The sequence below is a fragment of the Stegodyphus dumicola genome, chromosome 6 (assembly GCF_044657685.1).
Source record: "Stegodyphus dumicola isolate Sdum_Otavi_A_Nest chromosome 6, ASM4465768v1".
NCBI classification, from domain to species: Eukaryota; Metazoa; Arthropoda; class Arachnida; order Araneae; family Eresidae; genus Stegodyphus; species Stegodyphus dumicola.
In genome coordinates, this window is record NC_140773.1 from 190,400 (window position 1) to 202,752 (window position 12,353).

General features: G+C 33.3%; 1 long non-coding RNA gene across 3 annotated transcripts in view; it reads left to right on the forward strand.

The window, feature by feature from the left end:
* Nucleotides 1-12,353, forward strand: part of LOC146996631 (uncharacterized) — a 67,761-nt gene that overhangs the window by 36,678 nt on the left and 18,730 nt on the right. Inside the window, exon 1 of one of the 3 annotated variants that reach the window (XR_015041516.1) lies at nt 7,698-7,838. The exons of 1 other annotated variant lie outside the window; for it this stretch is intronic. This is a non-coding gene — a long non-coding RNA (uncharacterized LOC146996631). Of the gene's footprint in view, nt 1-7,697; nt 7,839-7,978; nt 8,240-12,353 lie in introns of those variants that run through there. One more of the 3 variants, XR_015041515.1, reaches the window with a different exon arrangement.

The window sequence follows — 12,353 nt, forward strand, 5'->3', positions numbered from 1 at the left end:
TTACACCAATTTTCACATTTATAAGTAATACTTTATCATCTGTAATAGCAGGATTGAAATTATGGTTTTCACTTTTATTACTACATTTTACAATTTTGACATTTTACGCAAACTAGAAGACCCCACAGCTTTCTCCTAGTTACACACATCCAGCTATTTGTGGAAATCCACTATTTTTTTGGTCAATAACTTCGAATTTTATATACGATGTAAGACAGTTCCTTAGCATTATAGGTACCGATGTATATGCGTATGAAGTTAGACACATTAGATGGATTAAGAGCTGCGGTTAGTCTGACAATCAGTAATACTTTAAGGCATTCATTACTATTTGTGTGCTTTCTTGCTACAAAATTATCAAAAATGTAAAGAACAGGCATATTTAATGTGCCGACTTGTGTGTAGCCGTAACAATTTTCTGAAAATAAAAATGAAGATTTAATCTGCATTCGCCTCCAATTTCCTAGTCATTATGTAGTAACACATCTACGCCATCTAAATTCCTGACATTGAATATATTACATATATATATTCGTAATAATAAAATTCCATAGTCAAGAATACACTTAAAATTCTAACTGTATGTTTTTTTTTTTTTTTTTTAATGGCGACGGTCTCTTATTTGAAAGTACGTGGGATTAAAATTCACAGCCCCGTAGTCAAGTTGTTTTTCCCGCCTTTCCTACACGTACAGTTTTAGAATGTTCTGGAAATATTTAAAGCGAACTGGATTGGCTGACGTCATTTCATGGAAGCTCTGCCTTTCCATAGGCTATAGGAATATCGGGGGCTTTTTCTCAAATGTCACGATGCAGTAAATTTCATACAAAAAGTTATTAGTAATTATTTTTTATTTACTCCGGAGATCATATTTTTTTAATTGCTATTTCCCCTGAAATATAATAAATGGATCCTGTTTTTTAAACTTATCGTCTGATAATTTAAGCTACGACTACATCTATGATTCATCAACAATCTATTTATTCTGGACAAAAGCTGGTACATCACATATACATATATTTATATACTTTTGGTGCGGCCGATTGCCACTAAGATAGGAGGTGCACATGTGCATGTTATAGCAGTCCTATATACAAAATTTCAACGTTCTGAGACGACTCGTTTTTGAGTTATGCGAGATACATACATACTGCACGTACACACAGACGCCACGGAGAATTCTCTTCAGAAGTCATTTTAAATCAGTTTTGTGTAATTTAATCAGGTTTTTAAGTAAAAGAGTCCTTGATTCTATCCTTACGTACAGATGTTGCCTATAATATCGTTAAATTGCATTTGATAGCCGTCAAAATGGATATTTTCGTTGAAACATATAATACCCGAAATTTTTCGCGATTATAATACTTCCTTTTTACTTCGCACAAGGAAGTAAAAAGCATTGTATTTAAAGCAGAAAACAAAAGAGGAAAAAACAAGAGTAACAAATAAATTTGATGCAGGAAATGGATGAAAAGGTTCTTATTCCAAGACTTTAAATATTCTGTTATATAATTTATCTTAAGATACAAACTTTTTGTATGAGTTTTAATTATTATTGTTTACTTGAGTATAACATTGTATGAGCTATAAATTTAGTACCCGTCAATCGCGAGACGTTAATGAAATTTCAGTGTCTGTTTTATTATTGTAAACATATGCATATATAAAAGGAAATTTCCGAAAACAACATAAACATTAAGCTAAAAGCAAATAAAATTTTCTTACGTTGCTCACAGATATAGCAGCAAGAAGATAAAAATTGCAATTTGGTAAATGGAATGAAAATTAAGAAAAAGAATAGACTACCTATTCTTGTTCTAAATGCGTTTAATTTCGAATTTTTTGAGAAAATAAGGCATTTAACTTTCTCAAAATGCAAAAGTATAAAATTTTTCTAGCAGCAGTGCAAAAATGTGCACTTTGAACAAAAAAAAAAATTTGAAAAAAGTAGCAAAAAAATCTGAATCGATTTTAAATTGCGTGCAAAGGGGAGTTTTTTAGCATTTTGTGTGTTACCTTTTTTTATTAAATATCATATTCTTCGCATGTAAATCATAAAATTCAGTTCAACAGCAATATCGAAAATAATTTTAAAATGAACATACCTCTAGATTTTCCGATACAGAGTCTCGCGCACAGGAGATAATTTTTTTTTTCCGTACAGTGTCGTCATTGCTCGCTTTGAAATCGTTTAGTATGTTAATAAAAAATTTTAAATGTCTGTCAAAATGTGGAATCGATAATAAAACAAATTTCAAATTCAAATTAAGGCTTCCAAATGCCCATATTCTTTGGCAGATTACGTTATTCAAATTTTGATGGCTCTAGGTACCGTTGTTTGATCCCAATGCGAGAAATATACAATAAGTCATGCAGATTCTTCATTATTTAATGTCTTTAAATATAATACAGAGCTATAATATCGGATGGCAACAGTCTGAAAGTGAAACAACGCAAAAGGAAATTAATAGTCCTTCTGGGCAAATTGCCCCTTTGGACAAAAAATTAATTAATCATCAGATTTATCAGTTACTCCTGTTTCTCCTCCTATACGTTTTCTTTTTTCACTTCTCTGTTAATTATACGAATATGGGAATGTTTAACTATTAAGGGGTTGCATGGGTTTCACGGGTTCAAAAAATCGATTTTTTTTTGGCTTGTTAAAATCTACAACATCTCTCGAATATTTTCCGAAAATTTGAAGTTGATCCGAGTAATACTTTCGGAGATACAGCCTTTTGAAGTGGCACGCTCAGGGCTACCTGGGCTCCGCTTGCCGCAGGTATAAAAGAGCAGCTGCTGGCCTATTGTTCATTTGTCCTTTATGGCTACTTTTCTCTTTTTCTAAGGCCAACTAGTTGAAATACTTCATTTGGTGATCACTTGTTGAACCACGAGGTTTATTTTGAGGTTATAAGTGTCCAAAGTAAATTGTATTTAAAAATGCCCAAAGTTTCAAGATCTCAATTAGTGGATTGGATTGGATTATTAAATTATGGCAAAGCACACGAGGGCTATCTGCCTAAAGGGAAGGATGCCTTTCGTGGAGGACTTTCTAAGGGAAACTGGCTCGTATACACGTTACACATGGGGAAAACCACGAAAACGCCCATGCAGCCAGCCCGTTCGTGGGATTCGAACCTCGGACCGAACTACCAGTGTTCAGCGACTTTACCGCTCGGCCGCTGGTGGGCCCTCAATTAGTGGATGGTGCTCATAGAAAAGATCGACCCAAGAAACGGAGACAGTCGTTCAATCCTAAAAATCCTGAGCAGCATGATGATTCTTTCATGAGCCCATCAGCAAAATTTGAAAGGTGAAAATAAAGAGCACGTGCCAGAGGAAGCCACGCTCCAATATTCCATCATCGATTTTTATCTTGTTTTTTCATCGCTGTCGTGCTTTGTGCGGTGTTCAAGCGTCACTGAAAGTGAAGGTGAAGAAAAATTGTGTAATGGAAAAGTAAACTAAACAATGCTCGAAATTTGGTCTGGGATATAAAATTGAGGTAGCATGTGAACGATGAGAGCCGAAATATGTCTTATCTTGTCAAAAAATTGGCAGAATGTATGAACTAAATAAGCGGTTTATTTTTGTCATGAGATTATTGGACTTGCCGGATGCAAGAAATTTTGTGGTCACTCAAAACTTTAAACGCGTTTTTCTCAAAACTATGCTTTTAAAGTGGGTTGTCAAGATTTCTCGAAGACTACACCGATCTCGATGAAATTTTAAACAGGTCTTCGAGATACAATTTACAAGGACTTACTTGGACGAAAGATTTTTTTTTTCCAATTAAACTTTTTTTTTATTCAAAATGCCACGAAATTTTTATCGAATTTTGCATTTTTATGTAAAAACCGCTGTCAAACATTTAATTTTAATTTTTTTTCCTTCGTCCAATTTCCAGTTTGAAGCCTTAACTAAAACACGGATTTTTTTTTTTTCACTTCAGATGATACTGCTAGGAGTTCTGCTGTCAACGCGAATGCACCTTTTTGCTACCTTAGTGGTTCTGCTTTAAGGTAGCAGTGCTTAAAGCACTGCTACCTTAAACTGTGATTATATATAACAAATGCAGTGAATTATAGTTAAAAAATAGTGAAAATATTTATATTTCTGAACTATTTCATATATAACATTTTCAGTTTCGCATATGTGGCAATTTCAGAACTTTTTTATGTATACCAATTTTTTGAAATGTCTACAAATTTTTGTATTTGCAAGGAAAGCTTATTCTTTCACCTTGGTAATTTACCAGATAAAATTACTGGTACTTTTCCGTTTAGCCGGCGCAAATCTCGCCAAGCACACTTTATTGGCGACAACATACAGTATACACATAAAAAATATTAAAAAAAATGTTAGTTCTAAGAATTTTTTATTTTGAAGGCATAAACATTTTAATATCGCTTAAAATTTTATAAAAAGCCAATAAAAAAGACAATAAATTTGTAAAAAGACATTAATTTAAGAATTTACTATGCTTTCATGGTTCAACATCCTGATTCGCCGGTTCCTATCACGTGACCCCAAGCGATCTCATCTCATGTAAACTACAAAAATCTAATGTTCTCAGTAATTATCTACATTAATTTCAAGTTAAATCTTAATTTGGAACACAAGTTTAAATGCAACAAATATTTCAATTCGTACGAGTAGCTTACTCAGAAATTATGTAAAACTGCAGTGCTTTACTTCGCTAATGCATTCTCATTAGAATTGATGAATTTAACCCTTGACTTTACCTTTTCTATATTTTCGGCTTCGGGTAAGCGCTATGATTGCATCCTAATTGATTTAATTGCCGAAAATGGCCTTAGACATAAAACTAAACTATCTGAATGAGGCGTAAAAGGTTACCAGCGAGAATATTCCGTTTGGCATCGGTTGTACCATTATTGGCGACTTTATCGCTTGCGCCGGCAAAACGGAAAAGTACCCAAAATTTACTATCTAGGCATAATTTGAATCGTATAATCGAAATATGGAAAAATATTGGTATATTATTTCAGAGAAAAAGTCCGATTTTGTGTCAAAATACCTATGTCAGGACAATGCTATATATAAATCTAATATACATCCTAAGTCTCGCTTTCGAGATATGAAAAACTCAATTTGAATTTTGTCAATCGGTTCAGTAGAACGAGAGATATAGAACTTCCCCCCTTTTTTTGTGCGCAGTGTACTTTAATATTTATATACTTTTGATATACTTAATTTTTTGGACACTCAGATAGCAGACAGAGAAATAAAGATATATAATTTAGAATAAATAAAAGAGTTCTGAAACGAATAATATTGTTGCGTGCGTATGGGTTCGTTAAGTATTGAATGCACAAGTCTGATGAAGAATGAATAAAATTTATTATTATCACAACAAATAAAACAAAAACAAAAACAAAATGCTTAAATTCCCTCAGATATTCGTACAACATCTCATAGCAGTTATCTTTTAAACTACTCAAAACGTTCAACAGAACACTTAATTCAAAACAGAGAAACGTAAAGAAAGCTACTGTAAAACAATTCGCTACTGTAAAACAACTGCAGTTTTCTAAACAAACCTGATAAAACAACCAACCAACGAACGAATTGAGAGATTTTCATGCCGCTTATATAAATAAGCTTTTTAAATGCACGAGAATGTTCTAGCAATTTCTCGAAATCGAAAAGAGATTTTTATTTATTAAATGTTAAATGCACGCGCTCTTGTACTTTTAATTTTCCGGCTTAAGATGATGAGCTTAGCTTTCTGTTAATATTCGTCACGCGCTGCTCTGTACGGGGAATAATACAATTTAATTTATAATTCTACTAATATTAGCTATTTAAATAAGAGATCCGTAACAATATTGATAATAAAGACTCAAAAATTTAGAATAAGAAAAACGGATTACCTTTTGTAATTAAAGTTACGAAAATCAAACACAGAACTTATAACATTTTCCCTTATAGCAGCTCGTTAATAAAAGGATGTACCATCAGCTGCATATTTTTGTTAAAACGAAAGGCAATGGACCAGTAGGTATTCAACATTGGTCATTAACGCAACTGAAATGAATGTGAAGTATTGAAATGTTCTGGAAGACTATAATCATCGATTTATATTTGCTCCTAAACTTCTGTTTAAATACAGATATCTAGAAAACGAAGCCATAATATAGCATTTTATGCACGTTTTTGGCCATAAGACAGTTTCATGTCGGGGTATTTTTATCTACTGCACGAGAAATAAGTCGCGACAACATAAATTAAAAGTTGTGGCAGAAGTTCTTGCTGTAAGGTTTGGTTTATTTAATTACGGCAAAGCACACTAGGGCTATCTGCCTAATGGGAAGGATGCGTTCGTGGAGGACTTTCTAAGGGAAACTGGCTCGTATACACGTTACAAATAAAAATGGAAAACCACGAAAACGCCCATCTTGCTGCAAGGAAAAAGCTTACGTTTTTCATACAAAATTACGTAATTTCATATTCAGTAATTTTATATTCGAAATTTCGTAATTTGATATTTTGGTATGAAATAATTTGGCACAAAAAATTCATGTTTAGCGTATGAGAAAAGTTGAAATCCGCCTATGAAATATTCAGCGTAATACTGAATTAAGCGAAAGATTTAAATTTGCTTCACCAAAGATTAACATTTTGAGCAATAAACATTCAAAACTAAAGTTCGATGTTTTCAACATTTTCAAGATTAAAATGATAGGCATACCAACTTCAGTAAATTTAATTTTTTCAGTGATATAATAGAAGCGATAGAATCAAATCTTCCAGTCATTTCTTTTATTAGCCGAAAGAGGTGTACGCCCAGAAGAGCTTTCAGTCTCGAAACGGCATTTTGCGTCAACCACTAAGCGCTGAATCACTTTTCTAATTTTTATCGCCCTCTGTTTAAAGAAATTAAATAATGAAGAAAAGATTATTTATTTAAATTATAATTTATTTAAAGAAATTAAATAATGAATTTATTTAATTTCTTTAAATAAATTCATTATTTATTTAAAGAATTATTATTATTCATTATTTATTTAAAGAAATTAAATAATGAAGAATCTGCATGACTGTATGCAAGTTTCTGGTATTTTGGAAAAACAACGGTACTTAGAGCCATCAAATTTTGAATAACGTATTCCTCCACCCGAATTTGGGCACCTGGAAGCCCGAATCATTAAATCTGCCTGTTCCAAAAGGCTTACATTTCTGATAATTTTGTAGCAAGAAAGCAGAGCAGACAGACAGCAGTGTAGCTAGGCCAAAGCGTGGAAAGAAAGTTCGTCGTGTTCAGGATGAAATCTAAAGTCAAACTGAGTTAGTTTTGGTTCTCAATACATTTTGATCGGACAGTTAATATTGCTCTAAAATTACTATTGGCTGCTTGAGTTTTCGATCCATTTACATCACCAAGATTACGTAAGAGTCATATGACATAGAATAGTCTCGAAATGATGCAGTGCAGAGAGGAGTTACTATTTTTAGAATAGAGAAGGGAAATTTACGTTGCAAATTTAATCTTTATATATTCTTTATTTTTCTTATATATACATACATACAGGGTGCCCACGAAAGTTCGGTACAACCCGTTTAATTGCCGAACGGCTGCATCTATAGTCATAAAAGGGATGTCGAGGTAAAGTGGCTATGCGCTACTAGATGAGATAGCTTTCAGCGCCACTTGGTGGAAAACAGCAGAGTTAGCGTCCCTATCTCGAAAAGTCTATATCCCTTAAACGTTTCACAACCTGTAGGGTGGTTTTGTATGAAGGACGCGGTTCTGCAGGAAAACGTTGCCGATGCAACCACGCTGCCGATCTTGCCTTGCGCTCACATTCACCGTAAGTAGAATAATCTCAGAATAATCATTTTTTGAAAATCGCTCCATGACCATGAGCTTCAATATAGAACCACGAGGAGATATCACTTTTATAGCTGTCTCAGGTGAACAAGTGTGACGTTTCATACACCATTTCGCACACCGTGGCATCAACCGTAACTGTCGGCCATTATGTTTGCTGTGTTTGTCTAGAAAAGCTTATATATTTGTGCATATTGACTTTTGGTGTCTAAACGTGCTGTATTTGGAATCTACAGGCCTTCCGGTTTGTGAAGTATTCTTACGTTTAAGGATTCGAGGATTTTTGACCGAGTTACAAGCATTTTAAGATTTCATGCGTATTTAGGAGCTCATTTGCATATGACTTTGGAGTTTTGGCCTGTATTCTTTTACATCGACTTGGTAAAGTACTTTTGTTTTGATTTTTAGTTTCTATACATCTTTTACTATCTGTATAGTGAATATGATTCATTTTCATGGCCTATTTTTAAAGTTATTTGTATTTGAAAATTTGATACTACGTTTTGTTTACGTTTGAATCTTTGTGATTTTGCACCGCGGGCATGTCAACTTTTAGCCAACTGGAAAATATTGAAATTTCGGATTTTTAAATGTTATGCCAGGAGAGACTTATATATAAGTTGGTGCATTGATTTTATATGTTTTTCAGCCCGTTGGACAATTTTTGGATTTTCCGCATGTAAGATTGATTTTATATTTTACTATGAATGCTTTTGAGAGTTGAGGTGTTTTTAAGTATTTTTGATTATTTTAATTTGTAAATCTCAATATTTTCAGCTTTTAAGGAGCTTTTAGTTTTATTTACTCCTGATATTTATAAAATTGGATTTGTTCGGATGCTAAAGCTGGATGGATTTAATTGTGCTGTAGAAACATTTTGGATGCGTTTTGCAATCATCTTAATTTTGTAGAATGTATATGTTTTTGTGTGTGTTTCTGTTTATGTGATACAAACCACTCTGTATTTTACTGAATTTTATTGTATATATGAGAGTTCTTGCCATTTTAACTAATTTTAAATTGTAATTATTGTAAATCTTATATTTGTATATATGTTTTTATTCTGAAAATTTTAATACGGCCCCGTCGCAGTTATATTAGTGAATAATTGTGTGAACCTTTCGTGATTTTTGTGATGAGTCAACTGAAGAGTAATAAGGAGAGTAAACTTGTGGAAGACTTTGGAGAGTTCGGATGAAATAAAAGAAATTATGGACTGTAGTAATGATAGACCTAACAATGAAGGAAAAATTGCGAGTGTCCTCGTTGCTGTTAGATCATTATATGATTTTGTAGACAAGTTAAAAGCTAGACGAGTCTCACGGGAAATTACCGATGGTTTAGCTAGAGGTATAGATAAAGTTTTGGATTTGCTTGTCTCACAGAATTTAAAGACTATTGAAGAGGACATGGTGCAATCAAGAACCAATATTTTATTTGATATTAAACAGGATATAGATGAAATTAAGGTTATTTTGCAGAAAGATCGAGATATATGTGAAATGAGGGATAGAAAGAATAAAGTATTGGATGTAAATGATTGGAGAGAAAATGAATTAATAGTTAAACCAGCTGCAAATGGCGTTGATGTATACGAGGAGTTAATTGCTAACGTTAGACCAGAGGATGTTGATATAAAAATAATGAGTTCCTATACGAGAAAGAATGGTGATTTGGTGATGAGGTTTAAAGATAGCAGAGAAGTAGACACGGTACAGAATGTTATTGAATCCAGGGAAAATTTAAGGGATAAACTTTATACAAGGAAGAAAAGGTTTATACAACCGAAGATTATTGTATATGGCGTATGCAATTTAATAGATGATAAGGAGATTATGGATAAAATGAAGGAGGAGTGCGTTTGTGATGGAAGTTGTGTTCGTCCTCTCTTTAGACAAAAATGTAAAGAGTCCGACTAGATTTCTCATCGCGTTTTCCGTGTAGACCCTCGATGTCAAGCTGTTGTCCTGGAAGACTGCAGAGTTCGTATAGGTTGGAAGGCATATTCGGCTAAGCTCTATCTTAATCCAGAGAGATGCCTGCGTTGCTTTCGATTCGGGCATACTACCAAAAATTATAAAAATGAAATTGTATGTTTTAGATGTTCTGAACCACATGAAGTTAAAAAATGTAAAATGGATGTAGAGATTTGTGTAAACTGTAAGAACTCTAACTCGAAATATGGTACTCATTTGGATGTTCATCACCATGTTTTACCACGAGATTGTGAACTATACAAACGTGAAGTTATATTTATTTCAGAACATATAGGTTTAGTGAAATGATTTATTTTAGGTTTTAAGGGTTAGAACTGCGATTGGGCTGTTTTATTATATTTTATACTGATCATAATCTTATGGTTTATAATTTTTTGTTGTTTATTATTGGCTATTGTACTGTTCTCTTGATTATGAAAGTGCTAAATATAAACTTGAATCACTGGGCGGTGGCAGCTTGCCAGTTGGCTGCTGTTGAGGATATTTTAGAACAGAAGTTTGACTTGATAACTGTCCAGGAGCCCTATTATGTAAATACAGAAATCCCACATTTAAAAAAGGGTTGGAGAGCGGTGCATGATGTAAGGAGAAGATCTGCCATAATTGTCATCAAAGAAGAGATTGAATTTATTATTTTTTATAAAACAAATGAGATAGTAGCCATCTCCTTGAGAATGGAGAACTTTACACTGGGTGTTGTGTCGGTATACTTCTCCCCTGCGGAAAACTTGAATTTACATTTGACAAGACTTGAAGACGTTTTGAATAAGTATACATTTCATGCTGGAGATTTTAATTCGAAACATTTTAATTGGGGTTCTTGGACTGTGGATGATAGGGGTGTTTTAACCATGGATTTTTTTAATACAGAATAATATTGTTTTATATAATCAATCAGACTCATTACCAACTTTTGTTTCCGCAGTAGGGAAAGGTTGGACAGACTTGATTCTCAGTTCTGCCTCTCTCTCCCCGTTTCGTATTGAACTCAAGATACATGAAGAGGAGAGTCTTAGCGACCATAGATATGTTGCTGTTGATATTGATGATGTGAGAAATGAGAGTACTGTTTTTACAAAAAATCTTGTTAGAATAAATAAATTTTGTAAAAAACTTAAACTGGATATGGAATTAATGACGGATAGACTGAGATCAATTGATGATGAAAATAATTTGGAGAATTTTGTGGATGATTTTGAAAGGTTGATTGTCTAGAGGGCTAAGAGGTACCTGACTATACGTGGAAATAAGGTCAAGAAAACCTATTGGTGGAATACGAGTTTGCAAAAAATGAAGCGACGGACGAGAGCATTGAGAAAGAGTTTTCAGTTCAGAGATATTGATGAAGAAACAAGAAATAAGAGAAAAGTTTTATATAAAAGAGAGATGGCACTTTCTAGAAAGCAGATAAAGAAGAGTAAATATGAGAGTAAAATCAAACATTTTTTGGAAAATAAGGTATATCATGACTGTTACTTTCGTTTTGCCCAGGGAAAGCGTCGGCTACCACAGATAATAAGTAGAGTCTCGGAGAGTGAACATAAGGAATGTACTGAGGTGATTGAGGAATATTTTAATAAGAATTTTGACTGTGGTGAGTTTGAGGATGGGATTATTGATCATGAATTGTTAAAGTTTTCAAATTGTTGTGCTGGTGATTTGCCTTTTACTTCTAATGAGATCGGATATGTAATTAATAAACTAAGAAATAAAAGTGCTCCTGGACTGGACAATATTTCTGCGGTGGTTGTGAAGTGCCTTTATAAGTATTACGAAGAGTTTTTTGTTTTAATATATAATACATGTTTCCGCTTGTTGGTTTTTCCGAGGGCGTGGAAAATATCAAGAATTATATTTATACCGAAAAATGAACAAGCGGTTAGACCAATTTGCTTGTTAAAGTTTTTTAGTAAGGTCCTGGATAGACTTCTCACCAATAGATTGTATCATTTTTTCTACAGAGAAAATTTTATTTCGGATAGACAGTTGGGCTTTATCGCAGGCAGATCAACCAATGATGCTTTGTATAAATTGATCAATATTATTTCTGAGGAAAAAAAAAAAGAGATTATCATGTAACTGTTGTTTCATTTGATATTTCAAAGGCCTTTGACTCCATTATATGGTCAACGCTGCTCTCCACCCTCGTGAATTTTTTAAGATTCCTTGCAATATATTAAAAAATTTTTGTAGTTACTTTCACAATAGGAAGGTTGTTTATTCATATGGTGGGGATTCTGAAGTGGTTAAATCAGTTTATAAAGGTTGCCTACAGGGATCCTCGAATGCTCCGCTGCTCTGGGGTGCAGTTATTTACAACTTGCTGAATACGAGTCTTCCAGAGGGTGTTGAAATCATCTGTTATGCAGATGACATACTTTGTGTGGTATACGATATGTCTCTTGAAAAAATTAGAAAAAAGATTTACATTGGTGTGTGATGTTCTTGAAAGATGGGCCATATTCAACTTACAAAAGACATCTTTTTTGTTTTTCCCA